Source organism: Eptatretus burgeri, chromosome 4 (genome assembly GCF_056783735.1).
Source record: "Eptatretus burgeri isolate ZD-2024b chromosome 4, Ebu_testis_v1, whole genome shotgun sequence".
Classification (NCBI taxonomy): Eukaryota; Metazoa; Chordata; class Myxini; order Myxiniformes; family Myxinidae; genus Eptatretus; species Eptatretus burgeri.
Genome location: NC_140964.1, coordinates 114,759,639 through 114,775,753, shown reverse-complemented (window position 1 = coordinate 114,775,753; position 16,115 = coordinate 114,759,639). Strand labels below are relative to the sequence as shown.

Below are 16,115 nucleotides of genomic sequence, written 5' to 3'. Positions count from 1 at the left end.
TTGAATCACTCCTATTGTTGATGGTATATGTCATGGCAACCAACTAATGGTGGTACATTAGTGAATTTTCCGATTCCAAAGAAAGGATTTCTCAAAAGGATTGTCAGTTTGGAAATTACAATTACAGTTTACGAATTACGAAATTGTTCTCAAAATGGCAGATTCACGATTGAATTTTGAACCGCAGAAAAACATTGCATAAAGTCTCGGTCACCAATTAATCAGCCATGGTGGCATAATAGTTTGAGAGTCCGCTCAGAGTTGGGGAAGTTGGCGGTTTGAATCCTGGCTGAGCCACACCAAAGACTTCCAAAACATATGGTACGTGCTGCTTCCTTGCTTGATGCTCTGCATATAAAAGGATAGATCACAAGCAACCATAGGTTGGTAATGACAGCGCTGGCTTTGATGGGCCTGAAATAAGTGCAGCGTGTCTGCATATGAGATTATGGAACAGCACCTCCTACTCATGTAACTGGGGAGTTCATAGAACAGGAGACCCCACGCAGTGTTACTTCAATTTAAACAAGAAGTGAATACTTCGATATCGCGCAGCTGGGGCAGTAAAAGTCGAGGTTAAGAATGATGAAACAATTTTGCAGTTATAAAATTTAAATGTAGACACGGTGAATTAGCATGCATGATGGGAAGAGTTGTGACGTTGAACAAATTTCTATTTATAGCCCTCAGATCAAAGGGATGTACGCGGCCATAAGTGTGACAGAAGACACAGGACAGAATAGCCAATTATATAACAGCGCGAGCCACGCTGTAATAAAACTAGAACGGGCACTCATAGAGCGCATACCTTCGCCGCCACTACTTTTTTGTTCTTGGTATGAGTGTGGGGAACTGGTTTCATATGAATGGTCTTATGACACAAACCACATATCTATAATGTCATGACCCCCCCCGACTTTCGGGGGCTACGGACTAAACAACAATCAACTCACGTCGTTTTGGCGAGTCTTCACTCGCAAGCTCGGTGAATACAACGTTTCAACAAGAGAAGGTAATCTCGTTTGATGCTGGTTTCATGCAAATCAAATAAGAATTGACTGAGTTATGCCGAAAACCGCATATTTTTAAGGGCGTGACCCCCCCGACATTTTACCCCAACCGGTGACATGTGTTATGACGTCATTGTGTCACAAGATTGGGCATTAAATTCTGAACATTTTGGTGCTGGGTTCATGTAAAGCGGACAAGAATTGACCGCGTTATGACAAAAACCGCATATTTTTCAAGGTCGTGACCCCCCTGACCGGTAACAAGAGTATGGGCGTCATTGTGTCATATTGCATATCACAAGATGAGGCGTTGAATTCTGAACATTTTGGCGTTAGTTGCATGCAAATTGAATAAAAATTGACCGTGTTATCGTAAAAAGACAATTTTGACCTTTTCGTGACCTTGACCTTGACCTTTGACCCGAACGATCCCAAAATCTAATCGAATGCTTCCTGGCTAATAACCAATCATCCCACCAAATTTCATGCAATTCGGTTTAATACTTTTTGAGTTATATGAATCACAAGATTACAAATAAATAAATAAATAAATAAATACACGCCGACCAAAACATAACCTTTCGCAGAATGCGAAGGTAATAACGATTTTAACTGCAGTCAAAAAAAAGATCCAAAAGTTTTGTGCTATTGAAGTAATCCAGAAGCAGTCTTGGGCGTCACCTTTATACACAACCACATTGAACCATTATTACCTCCACCACCAAAGGTGAAGGAGATTATGTTTTCACCCCTCTGTCTGATTTTGTGCAGGATATCTCAAAAAGTTGTGGACGGATCCCGATGAAATTTGGTGGGCAGGTTGGATGTGTGACAACGACGAATTGATTAGATTTTGGTGAAGATCCGGATGCAGATCCACCTACTAGAATTTTTTTTTTAAAGTGATTCTTCACCATTGAGAGATATGGCCAAAAACGATATCTCAAAAAGTTGTGGACGGATTCGGACAAAACTTGGTGAATGAGTTGGGTTGGTGGCAAGAACAAGCTGATCAGATTTTGGTTAAGGTCCAAATGCAGATCCAGCCTATTAGTGGACTACAACATGTAAACTGTTCAGCCTGACGGAGATGTGCACTCTTCCGATTCTAGTTCCTAATGTCACAAGACAAAATTATCTGCATTTACCTGGCTCTGGAACCAACTTTCCACATTCTCTTCAATCTCATTCTTCCCTCCAAGTCTTCAAGACAAAAGGTTCACCACTATCATCCCTCATCCAAACCCTTGAGCTTTTCTACCACTGTCAACTTCCTCCCTCACCCCCACCACACCCACCAACTCCCAATTCCTCCAAAATTCCAGTTTTTCCTTCCTGAGAGTTTGCTTCTCCATCCATCTTTTCCCACCCCATGCGTCCTCCAAGTTTCTCTCTACTTGGTCCTTCAACTCCGCTGCTGGTGGTGTTTGTTTCTTCTTCTCTCTTCTCTCTTTCTCTCTCATCCCATCCAGGTTTGTTCAGTGTTCCAGCTCTTCCATGAGCATCGAGTCTGTATACAAAAAAACAATGTTACACGATTATCCTTTTCCCTAAATACGACATGTGCAGAGGGACACTAAGGTTGACTTTCAGCAAGATGATGTACTCCCATCATCACAGACATCTTTGAGCTTTTCTTGATACAGAGTTTCCTGAGTTGTGGCCATGATAAGAAGTGATCGTTTGACAAGTATGAAACATCACAGTTAACACGAGTGCTAAATATTGTGCGCCGATCAGTTTTGGGATGTTGTGCCACATTATTTGCATGTAAATGGTAGACATTCTTAACACGACATAAAAAAAAAATATTATTACCTCCGTCACCGAAGGTGGAAGGAGGAGGTGATGTTTTCACCTCCGTCTGTCTGTCTGTCTGTTTGCAGGATATCTCAAAAAAGTTGTGGACAGATTCGGATGAAATTTGGTGGGCAGGTTGGCTATGTGACAAGGAAGAAGTTATTAGATTTTGGAAAAGATCTGGATTCAGATCCAGCTACTACAATTTTTCAAGTGATTCTTAACCACTGAGAGATAAAACAAAAACCAAGATAGAGCAAGATATCTCAAAAAGTCGTGGACGGATTTGGATGAAACTTCGTGGAGAGGTTGGGTGTGTGATGAAGACAAATAGATTTGATTTTGGTGAAGATCCAAATCCAGATCCTGATTCGAGAATTTAATTGTTTTAAGAGATGCTTCACTTTTGAGAGATAGGGCTAAACCGATATTTAGTATGACATTTCAAAAAATTATTGGCCCAATATGTTCTCCTGAATCAGTTGTTGCGTAGCGGAGGTATGCGCTCCACCGAGTGCCCTTTCTGTTAAATGTTGTTTTTACATGCTTACGTGTGTACACAGTAACATTTTGTTTATTAAGTGCAAGTTGCAAGATAGATAATTTAAAAATGTGTATAGTATTTTGAATCACCCACTGCAAAAGCAATATGCCTTGACATCATCCCTGCAGTTCCAGTACAGCTAAAATAATGGCACCTACCTGACCCTGTGGGAAATTGCCCTTATATGTCCTGGGAAATTTGGATCCTACCCAATAATCATCAAACAAATCCAAATCATGAATTTGGTTTGCCCGTGCCACCATTAACTGAGGCAAGACTGTGCTGCTCACGCAGTGTCCATGTCAGGGCAATGACTCATTATTTTACCCAAATACCGACAAACAGTGACCTACACTTTCCAAAAGGTAGTACAAGATCTGTATTTTCTACCAGAAATTGCAGGCAGATAAAATAGCTGGCTTAACACACACTCCTAAGGATGGCATATCCTTTGATGCAAAACCTAACTGTGAAGCATCAGTGAGGGTTTCCACATGGTGGAGAATCAAGCCCAGACGAGACAGCCCCGAGGTAAGTGTGGAACCTCAGAGCTATCCTGCAAGTCCAATGTGACAAGAACGTAATGATTTGATTTTGGTGATACGATAATTTTTTAAGTGATTCTTCACCATTGAGAGATAGGACCAAAAACTATATGTAGCAGGATATCTCAAAAAATTGTGGACGGATTCATACGAAACATGGTGGATGAGTTTGGGAGATGACAAAAACAAGCCAGTTAAATTTTGGCATTCTGGATCCAGATCCTGGCATGTTAGTGGGATACAAAACGTAAACTATTCAGCCTGGCAGAGGTATGCGCTCTTCAGAATGCTGTTATAGTTTACAATGTTATAAACTGTTTATGGGTGAAGCTGCCATTTCGCTCCTGTCATCATTGGTGGGAACTGGGAAGGGCCGCAAGCTGAGCGAATACCATTGGTTTATGGTGCCAACTTGGGTCACGTGACCGTTTGAGCCTCGAGGATAAAATTTGGCCAAAAAGACCACTTGGTGATTCTGGGGGCAAACGCGCTAAGCATGACCATGGTGCACCTCAGACCCAGACACACTACAATAGAATGTACCATTCAAAAAAATAGGGTGTGTTCTGTGATAGGATAGGATAGGACAATAGGACCTGAAGACTCGGACTTTGTCCTCCTGCACAGTTACCGGCAGCACCACATCCCATGATCCAGTCAATCCATGACTCCCCCGGCCCGACCCAGACATCGATTGACCTCTGGCTCACAGCCAGAAAGACAAGAATATCACTGCCAAGGTCATTGAATCTCTCCATGAACTCAACATCCTCGCCACAAACAGGTACGGACAAGACAGCAGCATCCAAGATGTCATTGAAAGCCTGGATCTTAGTTTTGACCCAGGACACCCATAATCCCAGAGGCTCAGATTCTTCATTCAGCACCTCAAAAGCCTCCAAGAGGATATGCAGAGTCTCTGAAAAGATGACTGCATCATCTGCGAAATCAAGGTCAGAGATCTTGACATTCCCAAACGATGCACCACAGCTTGATGTCTTTGACATCCTCCCCAGAATACTGTCCATACAAGTACAGAAAGTGAGGGGGGCAGTAAAGACCCATGATGAACTCCAGTAACAACTGGAAATAAGTCAGAGATGGTACCACCACATCTCACAGCACTCTCAGTACCAGAGGAGAGTTCAGACATCAGATCGATCCGTTTTGGTGGCACCCCACGAAGACCAAGAATCCTCCAGAGGGCATCCCAATTCACTGAATCAAACACTTTGCAGAGATCATCATAGGCTGCAAGCAGCTCCTGCTGAAAAACTCTCATCTACGTTCGTTGAAGACCCGAAGAGCAAGGATAAGGTCAATCATTGACCTCTTTGGTGTAAAGCCTGACTGCTCTGGATGCTGGTGCTGAAGCATATGGTGGTGAACCCTGTCGATAATTATCTGAGCAAAGACCTTGCTTGGCACTGAGAGCAGAATCACCCATCGGTAGATGCATTCCTGGCAATCACCCTCCCTTTTCAGAGAGGGACAACAAGGCCCCTCTTCCAATCAGTTGGGACAATGCCTGTGTTCTGGGCAGAGCACAGAACTGTCTGCAACGACATGAGAACAGCATTTTCACAAGCCTTGAGAAGTTCAACATGGATGCCACAGATTAATTTTTTTTTATTGGGACCATACTCTGTGCAGAGCATTGGTGCTGCTTAAGCAGTCTCCTTGACCATTGGGCACAATCCTGGACGGGTCACCACTCCGACACAGTATACCAGCATTCTGGCACTTATTTTGCCGACCTCGGAAGGATAACAGGCCGAGTTAACCCCACCTGGTGTTAATTCAACAGCTGAGTGGGATTTTAACTCAGGACCTAAAGATCCAAAGCCTGCCACCCGAACCATTACCCCAACACCAGGCATCGATGCCACAGATCTGAGGAGCTTTACCCAATTTCAACTGGTTCACCGCAGCCTGTGTTTCCACAAACAAAGGTGAAGCACAGTTGATGGGAGGGTCAGCAATCGGGACAGTAACACCCCTGACATCCCACTCGACAGCTCGTGGATCAGCCTTGTACAGCCGCTCAAAGTAACTGACACAGCGGGCCTTCACTTCGGACTCCTCTGTCAAGAGCCTACCTCCATCCGCTTTAACTGCAGTACACCGAGGGACGGCTTGGAGGAATGCAATGCGCGAATTACCCTGAAAGCAGGATGAGAATGACTTCACCACAGGTGATGCTCTACCCGCTCACAGATTCCTTGCACATCGGCCTCCTTTCCACCCTTAGCACACGTAGTTTGACGCCTCAGCTCCCTGAACAGCTCAACTCTGCGATTCAGCCTGGCCCTGCGACTCTGGTCAATGGTATCCAGTGTCCCTTGAGAGACACTCAAATCTTCTTTGCCCTACGGTGAGTTCCAAGACATCCACCAGCAACATCAAGGACAGTGGTCTTGAAGGCACTCCACAACTCTTCAGGATTCTCCAAAGCACCCAGACCCCCAAAATCCCCACTCAGCCGGTTCGCAAACTCCCCAGCTACCCTCTCACCCTTGATCTTGCCGTCATCAAGCCAAGGCTGGGATGGTACCATTCTCCCGGATTTAAGCTGCAACTTCAGAGTTGTTACCACAAGCCGGTGGTCGGTAATGAGGAACCGAGCTCTCCAGTGGGCCCTGCAGTTCTGGATCATCTTCCAGCGACCATCAACGAGCACATGGTCAATCTCCTTTGCCACACCACTAGCATTGGAATACCAGGTCCGGCGATGAGCCTGTGGGTGCTGAAACCATGAACAAGCGACCTGAAGTCCACGACTTCTTGCAAAGTCAAGAAACCTAGTGCTATTCAGGTTCACCGTTCCAGACCCATGGGGACCAACACATGTCTAATAACCATCCCTATCAGTTCTGTTTGATGCAATGAAATCCCCCAAGACGAGAAGAGTATCTCGCCTGGGGCACTGATCAGCCACAGACTCCAGCGTGGCATAGAATGCGTCCTTCATGGTGAGATCACTCGCTTCAGTCGGAGTATGTGCAGAGACCAGGGAAATAACACCCAAGGAGTGACGAATCCTTAGTCTCACAATACACTCGTTGACCGGTGTTACCTCGATTATCATTGGAGTCAGCTTATTGGACACAGCACATCAATTGTCAGTGTAACGACCCGCCGTGATCTCGCCCCAATCCGGTCTCTGAACCTCAGAGAGTGCTGCAATACCGAGGTCCAAACACTTGAGCTCAGATGATAACAGAGACAGGTGATCATCCTCTCTTGGGGATAGGACATTGCAGGCACCCACCCGAAGGAACCGCCTCAGGTTAACCGAAGGAGGCCGCCTTCTGGTGGACGATACCTCAGCACCACTCTGACACACACTACCGCAAATTGACCTGGGAAGGTTACTCTGTGGTTTTCCTCCTGTCCTCAGAGTGGGAGTCCTGAAGACTTTGCCCCCATCCCGTCACCCGGTGAGCTGCCCTACGGAGGGCAGCTGCACAGGAGGTACTCCCCCATTGTGGGTTTTCAGATTTCTTTGTGCTTTTCGTACGATTTGTGGAATGAAGGGTTTTTACAGTGGCCGGAGTACAAATCCTACCACCAATCTCTTCATAAAAAAGTAACGCAACTGCAGGAGGACGTCCACAGACAGTTGAGCACTTGATATGGATGGCCATTGGCTCACAAGGAGCTCCACCACCCTTTGATAATAATGATAGTGTATAATAATAGTCCGTAATAATAGTCGTATAATACTACTGCAGAAGGATCAAATAATACTGTGGTGGCCTTGTGGTGAAGACAATGAATTAGAATCCTCAAAGTTGTGAGTTCAAACTTACCTGAAGGTAGAAGTATCAAGAAATGGATCTAACATTCTGGACTAATAGGTAGTCTCAGAAGAAATGTAATCTCACAATCAAATGGTCAATTATAATACAGCTGGTTCATCAATTATTTTGATGCACCATGCTCTTTACAGCGTCGGTGCTGCCAAAGCAATTTCTTGGCAAGGGTTATACTGGGTGGTTTGCCATTGCCTTCCCAGCATTGTTGGCTGTGCTCTATCCTTTCAAATGTTGAGTGTCAAGCAAGGAAGCAGCACGTACTTTTTCGAAGTATTTTGTACGACTCGGACGGGGTTTAAACCACGAACCTCCCAGATTTCGACTTTCCTCTACCAGCCACAGCTCTCCTCCTTCTTAATGATATTTGCATTGTCATGAAGCCATAGGTTTTACCATTCCCCTCCTCAATGGAAGAGGACTGAAGGTACTGCTGTACTGACAACATCTTATGATACCCAGAGAAGGTGGAGTCGTGGAGAGGTGTGACAAACATCATGGATGTTTTTGTAGCCCTAACATGATTGAAACGTAAAAAAAATGTATGCGACAGGAATTGTTCAAATTAAATACACTTTTTAGCCCGATCTCTCAATTCTGAAGAATCACTTTATAAATTAAAAAAAATTATCGCATCTGGATTTGGATCTTCACCAAAATCGAATAAATTCGTCCTCATCACACACCCAACATGCCCACCAATTTTCGACCGAATCCGTGCATAATTTTTTGAGATATTCTGCTCACAGACAGACAAACAAACACAAATACAAAACAGGGGTGAAAACATCATCTCCATCCACCTTCCGTGGTGTAAGTAATCAATGTTATTTTCATTTTTCCTGAAACCTAAAGGTTTGTTTACAAAGAAAGGTTAATACTCAGTAAATTCAACGTTTCCAGAGCTGCGTTGGTACGTTTGACACACTAACTTACTTTCATCTGGGAGCATGGACTAGTAGTTCGGAGTAATTCTGCATGAACAGGGCACAAGCGTTTACGCTATGATGTTGAAACTGTTTGTGGCATTTTTCATGGCAACAGTAATCACGTGATCAACCGCCCTGCCTTCTCCTGACACCAAGATTGTAACCCATCATCTGGCCCGTATTAAATATTTTTATTTGAATGTCAAAACTTTGCCATGGAACAAAATTATTGGGAATAAAAATGGACTACGAACTTGCAGCAATATCTGTGTGAACACAGCTTCAGGCTCGGGGATGACAAGGACATCAGGGAGACATCGGTCATAAACTTTTACAACTACAGTATTGCATGGACTTTAGGATGCAATGGACATATCAGCACAGCATATGGGATTTGAACCTGGGATCTCAGCATCATGAGCTGTGTACTTAGATGGGATAAACATTATATCGAACTCTTTCAGAACCATCAAGCAAAAAAAAATTATGACAATGTAATACATTGCTACTTCACAATCTTAAAATTTTATTCTCCCAAATATAGTACTAGCCTTAATCACTTGCCTGAAAAAATATGATCAATCAACAGTGCATTAACTTGGATAATTACATGTTGGTACGAGCGAGTGAGCAAAAGATTCAGAGTGTGATCTGCTTCATAATCTTACGTGTGCAATGTACAGTTAAGTTATTTCGAAAATTATACACTGAAAGTGTGTGGGGACTTTCAAGGGTTGAATACCCAAAATCCATGGGGAATTGAAACTTGCAATTGTTGAAATATTTTGCATTAATTATTAAGTCTAGCTCATATAGTTATTCTCTCCCTTTTGTCTCTTCTTGCCCTGCACATTGCCATACTCATAAGGGGAGAAAATCGGTAATAATGGACATGGATGCAGACCTCTACAGACACCATTAGAAGTTGTTTTTTTTGTTCTTTTACCAAAGTGCAAGAACAATAAGCATGTGTATATGTTCTGATCTAAAGAAGTTTCACGGTGGAGAAAGAACATGCACCCAGCGATAGCTTTGCGAGCAGGTGGGCAGCACATGTGATCCCCTTCACCCTCCACCCCCCCACCCCTTCACAATTCCCACCGAACACCCACAGCTATAGTTGCCAGCCATGGCACATGGCTAGAGCCTGGCAACAAGCTGGTAAAATATAGAAACAAGTACAACAGAAACACCCTTGAATTTAAGCCATCTTGGACTCTGAATTGGATAGTGCTGTTAAAGCATGAGAGTGAATCGTATCTTCAATTCCAACCAAAATATGGGCTGATAGATCAAGAAAGATTGAACGAGAGCGAAGTCGATGGCACGCCATCGCAAATCTCCACACTGCTCACCTAAAGCAATGTTGAAGGATTGCAAAAGATTCCACCAGGAATGACCCAATATCAAATTTTGAGTTGAAATGTTTTCTTGTTTTGACCCCCATGATCTGAAGTCTCCACCCCCTGGGGTCAAATCCAATAAATCGTCACATATTTCATGTTTAACCCAATGTTGATTGCATATACAAAGTTTCATTTTAAAATGTTACTCAATTGGTCAGGTCGGTATTCTTGTTCACAACGATGGGTGAATGCTTGGACTTGTGGATCGTGTCCGGTTTACACAACTTCACTTTTAAAATTGCTCATTGTCCGGTTTGTTAGGGGTAGGTTTAGGGCTTCATCATTTAGGTGATATTAAAAACAAAATGACATCACAGTGTGCAGATGAATGCAATGAGTTCAGAAAGTGGTTGTATGCTGGTCTTTGACCAAAAATAAATGAATAAGAACATAAATAAGGAGAAAATCGATTATTTAAAGACTATTTACTCATTAAATAAGTTAACGATTCATCAGAATATGGTCAGAATCCGTTTCCAAGACAAAAAGTAACCTAAAATGTATTTTAAATTATTAATTTATCGTTTAAAACAAGACTGCCGCAATGCTGGCGGTTAAGGTTAATCCCCCCTCCCCCCCCTACCCCGACCCAAATTGTGGTGACGGGCAGTTAACACCAGCAGCCCGGAGAGGCGAGCTGTTTTTCCTTAAGAGGCGGACACGTTGATCCTCAGAGATGATAACACGTGTGGGAAGGGAAGGGCATAGCCCTTCAGAGGCACAGATGGATGTGCACGTCGGGGGTTATACTCGAACCCCACGACAAATACACGGACACAGCAACTTAAATTAACCATGGAATTTAATGACAAGATAAATATTTCCAAAGGACAATAATTCAGAATGTAAAAATAATAACATGAAGTAAATCTATCCTAAAATTGAGGCACCTCCACACACAGACCTAAATACAGACAAGGGGAAACAAAATAAAAGAAAATCCTTCCTTTATTCTGGCACTTAGTTTGTCTAGAGATGGTCTTTAAGAAAGCACTTTACAGTCTCTTCTCACGTTTGAGATTGCCAACCCCGCTCCTCTCTTACACAAGGTCCACTCACAATGACAGCCCACCTTCCTCCTCGAACACACAACAGGATCACGCCGAGTTATTGCTGAGAGACGTGCTCATCTTCTGTTCTCCCTCTCGAAACATAAAACTTCGCAACCCAGCCGAACAGTAATGGCTAGTGTCTTGCTCCAACACACGGGTAAATGAACACAGCACAACCACGAGAATCGCGCAGCCTTCTCCAGTGTCGAGGAGAAGCAACCGTAATGCCCTTCTCTTCCAACGACCATCTTCTCACTTGCTTCTCTCCCTCCTTCTGATATCCACCAACCAACCATAAGCCTCGTGGCGTGGCTTATTGGCACGAAGCGGAGAAGGCGGGATTTCTGCATGCTGGGAAATGTTTTGATCTGTTGTTGTTGTTGTTGTTGTTGTTGTTGTTGTTGTTGTTGTTGAAGGCGGGGTTTCTGCATGCTGGGAAATGTTTTGATCTGTTGTTGTTGTTGTTGTTGTTGAAAACATGGTTCTTTTATTTCTGGTTTTGTAAATGCAAAAACATAGGAAAAGGTCACAGGGGACAATCACATACTCGGAGAAATTAGCCATAATCCCTTCCGAATTAACACATTACCCCCCCCCCCCACTCCCGTGCAGTGACACCCAACAATCTTAAACTGACAGTTTCCCAACTTAAATTACATCGAGATGTCTCCTGCTCGTCCACGAACCATAGTACTCTATTCAATCCCACCTTTGCTTTGCAACTCCTCCTTCTACCCCACAAACATATATATATATATATATATATATATATATATATATATATATATATATATATATATATATATATATATATATATATATAGTGTTACGGCTGTGGAAATTCGCAAACCACCATTCAGGTCCCGTAGGTGAGATATCTCTTAAGTACATGTGTAGTTAGCCCCAAACCCGTTGTCTAGGGGCGTTTATGCGATTCATTCGGGCTGCGACGCTTTGAGTTAGGCGTTTTTCTGTTCTATCTTTATTTTAAATCAACTGACATAACCATCAAACCACCACCAAAAACCCTCCACCACCCTCTCTCCTTCTAGGCCATTCCCGCATCACCTGTGAACACTGAGCATCGGGCTGTCTTGGGCTCGTTCAAGCGATACGCACCGAGTCGCGAGTGCAAATAGCGGCCTTTCCGAGGGAAAATTCGGATCAAGAATGCTACATGCCCACTTCTGATCCGTCCAATCAGCAAGCGCGGAGCGGCTTGGCCTGCCTCCAGGCGGGTCCGTGTGAAATTGAAATATGCAAATTCTAGGATCAGGGGAGATTCCTGCCCCTTTTCCTCCATCCAATCGGCGAGTGTGGCTCCGCGCCTGAGCTCATCCTGATCCGGAAATTTGCATATGGGTTCTCCTGCCGGCCTATAAAGCGCCGAGCGCAAGGCGAATCGGGGAGAGAGAGTTTTGAAGAGTCAGTTCTGGCAGAGGAAGAGAGTTTTGGCAGTCAAGTCGGGTTGGAGAGCGGAGTGGAGTCGGGAGGCGAAGGCGTCGAGGTGGTTTCTGCAGTCGGCTGAGGAGAATTGTGGGAGGAGGCCAAGGAGATCGGGTCCGAGGCAGGGAAGACGGCGGTCAGCGACGAGGTCGCGGTGGGATCGCTCGTCGCGGGACCCAAGCCAGCCAGCCAGCCATTCTCCTCCCCCAGGGCATCAACAATTTCCCCCTTTCCCCCGCGCTGAGATAATGCAAAAAGGAGGCCCCGTTCCCACCCCACTCCAAGCGGTGCCAACGAAACCCGCAAAGGAGCACAAAGTCAGGGCACCGCCGGGCAGCCACATTTGCGGCTCGTCACGAGGACGCGGGTAGGACCCACCCAGTCTCGCGGACCTGACCGCTCCTTCAGGTCCCGCGCACACATTGGCCTTCTGGCCCGTCTGCCCCCTTGCCTATGAGGGTGGCTTCTTTCCTTTGCTTTTGAGTAAATGTTTGTCAGCGCCGTCTGTGAAGTAAAACTGTATAAGTGTTGCCGTGTGTCCGCTTATTCGGTCGTAGCTCTGCATTGTTGTTTTTGTTTTAAATTGATATGTGTGCATTCTGGCTGTTTGACTGTATATGTGTGCTTTTCGTGGGCTGGGTAAGAAATGTGCATTATGTTGAATTGTTCCCAGTTTCGCTGCGTCCTTTCCTTCGTTTGAATCTCCATCTTGCTTCACGTAAAGGGTTCGTAGTGGGCTTAATACGCCCGATAATTAATCGGAACCGTTGAGGCCAACAATAACACCACTCGGTTATCCCGATAGCACGGAACGGACCGCTTAAGCGGTTCGTGTCCGGAGTCGACCTGCGGCAAGGTACGATCACCCGGTTTACCATCCGCGTGGTAACTTAGGCAGGTCGAGTTTGGCGAACAACCCTATCCTACGCGGGTGGCCGATTGGCACGATTGTGGTGAGGTCGAAAGGTCCACCCGTGACTGGCTCCGGGCGATAGTTCCCGGAGGGTCACGACTGAATTGTCCGTCCGGTGGGCGACGTGCCGCGATTCAAGTCACGTGGCCGATCGCACGCCGGCGGGCGCAAATTTGTAACAATATATATATATATATATATATATATATATATATATATATATATATATATATATATATATATATATATATATATATATATATATCTCTTCTTCTTCTTTCGGCTGCTCCCTTTTTTGGGGGTCGCCACAGCGGATCATCCGTATGATCCGCATAGTGATTTGGCACACGTTTTACGCCGGATGCCCTTCCTGACGCAACCCTGGTCGCCTCTTACGACACACAGGGATATGGTACACCTATTTTAACCGGGGTATACACCGTCCCAGTACACTGGTACTCATTTCACCGACCTCGGAAGGATGACAGGCTGAGTCAACCCCCTGGTGTATTAATTCAGTGGCCCAACGGGGCTTGAACTCAGAACCTTTTGGATCGCAAGCCGCTGCCTGAACTACTGCGCCAACACCAGGCTATATATATATATATATATATATATATATATATATATATATATATATATATATATATATATATATATATATATATATATATATATAGATATACATATATATAGATATAGATATACATATATATATACATATATATATACATATAAGCTGGTAGGCAACATGTGTGGTCGCGACATAATTGCATACTAGTCATACAGTTTTTGACGGATCGGGCTGAAATTTTTTGACAAAGAGGTTGATTATAGTGCGTATAAAAGCGCAGAAGCCGATTTTTGATTTTCGAAAAAAGTATATACAAATATTTTTCGGATTTTTTCAAAAATTTCAAAGTCCCGTTGATAGGCAACGGTGGCGTCCATAGCAACGGTGCTCAAAAGCATACAACTCGATCCTGGTATGAACCTACCAGTCAAGTTTCATCAAAATTGGTTGACTCCTCTGCCCTCCAGAGCTGTCCATTACATACATACAGACAGACAGAAAACCTGAGAATAATGGTAGTCTTGCGACCACCCAATATACAGGGTGTCCATAAAGTCTCTTTCGATTTAAAAAATTTATTACAAAAGCAAATGAATAGATAAACCTGTGAAAATTATTACAAAATGAGGAATAGATATTGAAGTTTTTTTGCCTCATTTCATACACTTCTTATATGGGCACCATTAGTTGCACGAAGCACATCAAGACAATATAAATTATAAAGAGACTTTATGGACACCCTGTATACAATATTGTTGTGAATCTGGAAACCACGATCGCACTCAACATTCAGGTTCTTTTAGCTCAGTTATCTCGGTAAGTACGTGTTCTATAGATAGCTCTCCTTCCATTGTTTAATGGGTTAATCTATGTAAATGCGCTGTGATTTATTTTAATAGTTTAGTTAGGTCAGAACAACAAAGAAGAACCCTCCCATCCCGTGATTCAACATTCAACAGCGTCCCGTGATTCAACAGCTGACTCAGCAGCGTAAATGGGGATGACGGTTGGGACGGGTCGTCACGAATTTCAGCAAGGTAAACAGCCCCCACCTGCGGTTGCGGGGGGGGGGCGTCGCACAAGGGCGCATGAGTCACGCCGAAGCGAAGCTTCAGTTTCGGAGTTATCCGGGGCGACGACCTTTACATTCCAGGCGATCCGTCAAGCCGGCTCGCGGCTCCATCAGAGTGGTCGCGCTCACGGCCGACCCCCCGGCACCAGGACACGCAACACAGCCTGCCAAACACGCGCAGTGGTAATTTCCACTCAATGGACAGGAAACACACCCAGTATGACGCCCACGCTGCACGGAACGCGTACCGAGGCCGGTAATAGAAAGGCAGCCCCCACGCCACATTGGGTGAGATGCGAGTGTGCAAGGCACAAGCGGCGCGTACTTTTCAACCCATTTCTGGACTAATTATATAGATCGGTGTTAGCCCCGCGCACACAATAGCAGAGTCAGGCGAACGCGAGCGCTGGCCATGTGCGTAATTTTGGATCCACACACTCTGTACGGAACATGCTCAAAGGCAGACCCGTGTCCCGCTCGCGACACTTTGTTATCGTACAGAGCAGGGCACGAATGGACACATCTTACTGTCTGTGCATGGGTTCGCCATAACATCGTACCTTCGGTCCTCGCTGGCAGCCGCAGATGTTCCCCATGGACAGCAAACGTCTTCTCGCCTCTATGGCCAGTGAAGCTGCGATTGGGAAGAAGCATGTTGTACAGTGTGGGCCGTGTGGCACATCACGGAGCAGGCACATTGACCAGCGCTGGTCGGGGCGCCCGAGCAGGTATGCGGGACCCTCGACCGGTCGTCAGGGCATGGCCCTGGGGGTTTTTGCAAGGCAATTCATGACGTGGAGTTCAGTGTGGGCAATTCATATCATGTCGTGGGGTCGGAGTGGGGCATTTTTTGCGGCTTGGAGTCGTCTTGCCGGAAAGGGAATGTTGCGGTTTCTAGCCATCGCGGCCTGGCCGCGCAGGGGGTTGGGGCCAATTAGAGCGCCCGATTCGGGTGATGACACAGCGCTTCGGGGTGGCCCCCCGCTCGTGCCGCGGGGCCTATAAAGGT

General features: G+C 45.1%; 1 protein-coding gene across 6 annotated transcripts in view; it reads right to left on the bottom strand.

Moving 5' to 3' along the window:
- KANSL1 (KAT8 regulatory NSL complex subunit 1) overlaps positions 1 to 16,115 on the bottom strand; it is a 351,273-nt gene that overhangs the window by 311,777 nt on the left and 23,381 nt on the right. The window lies entirely within an intron of this gene.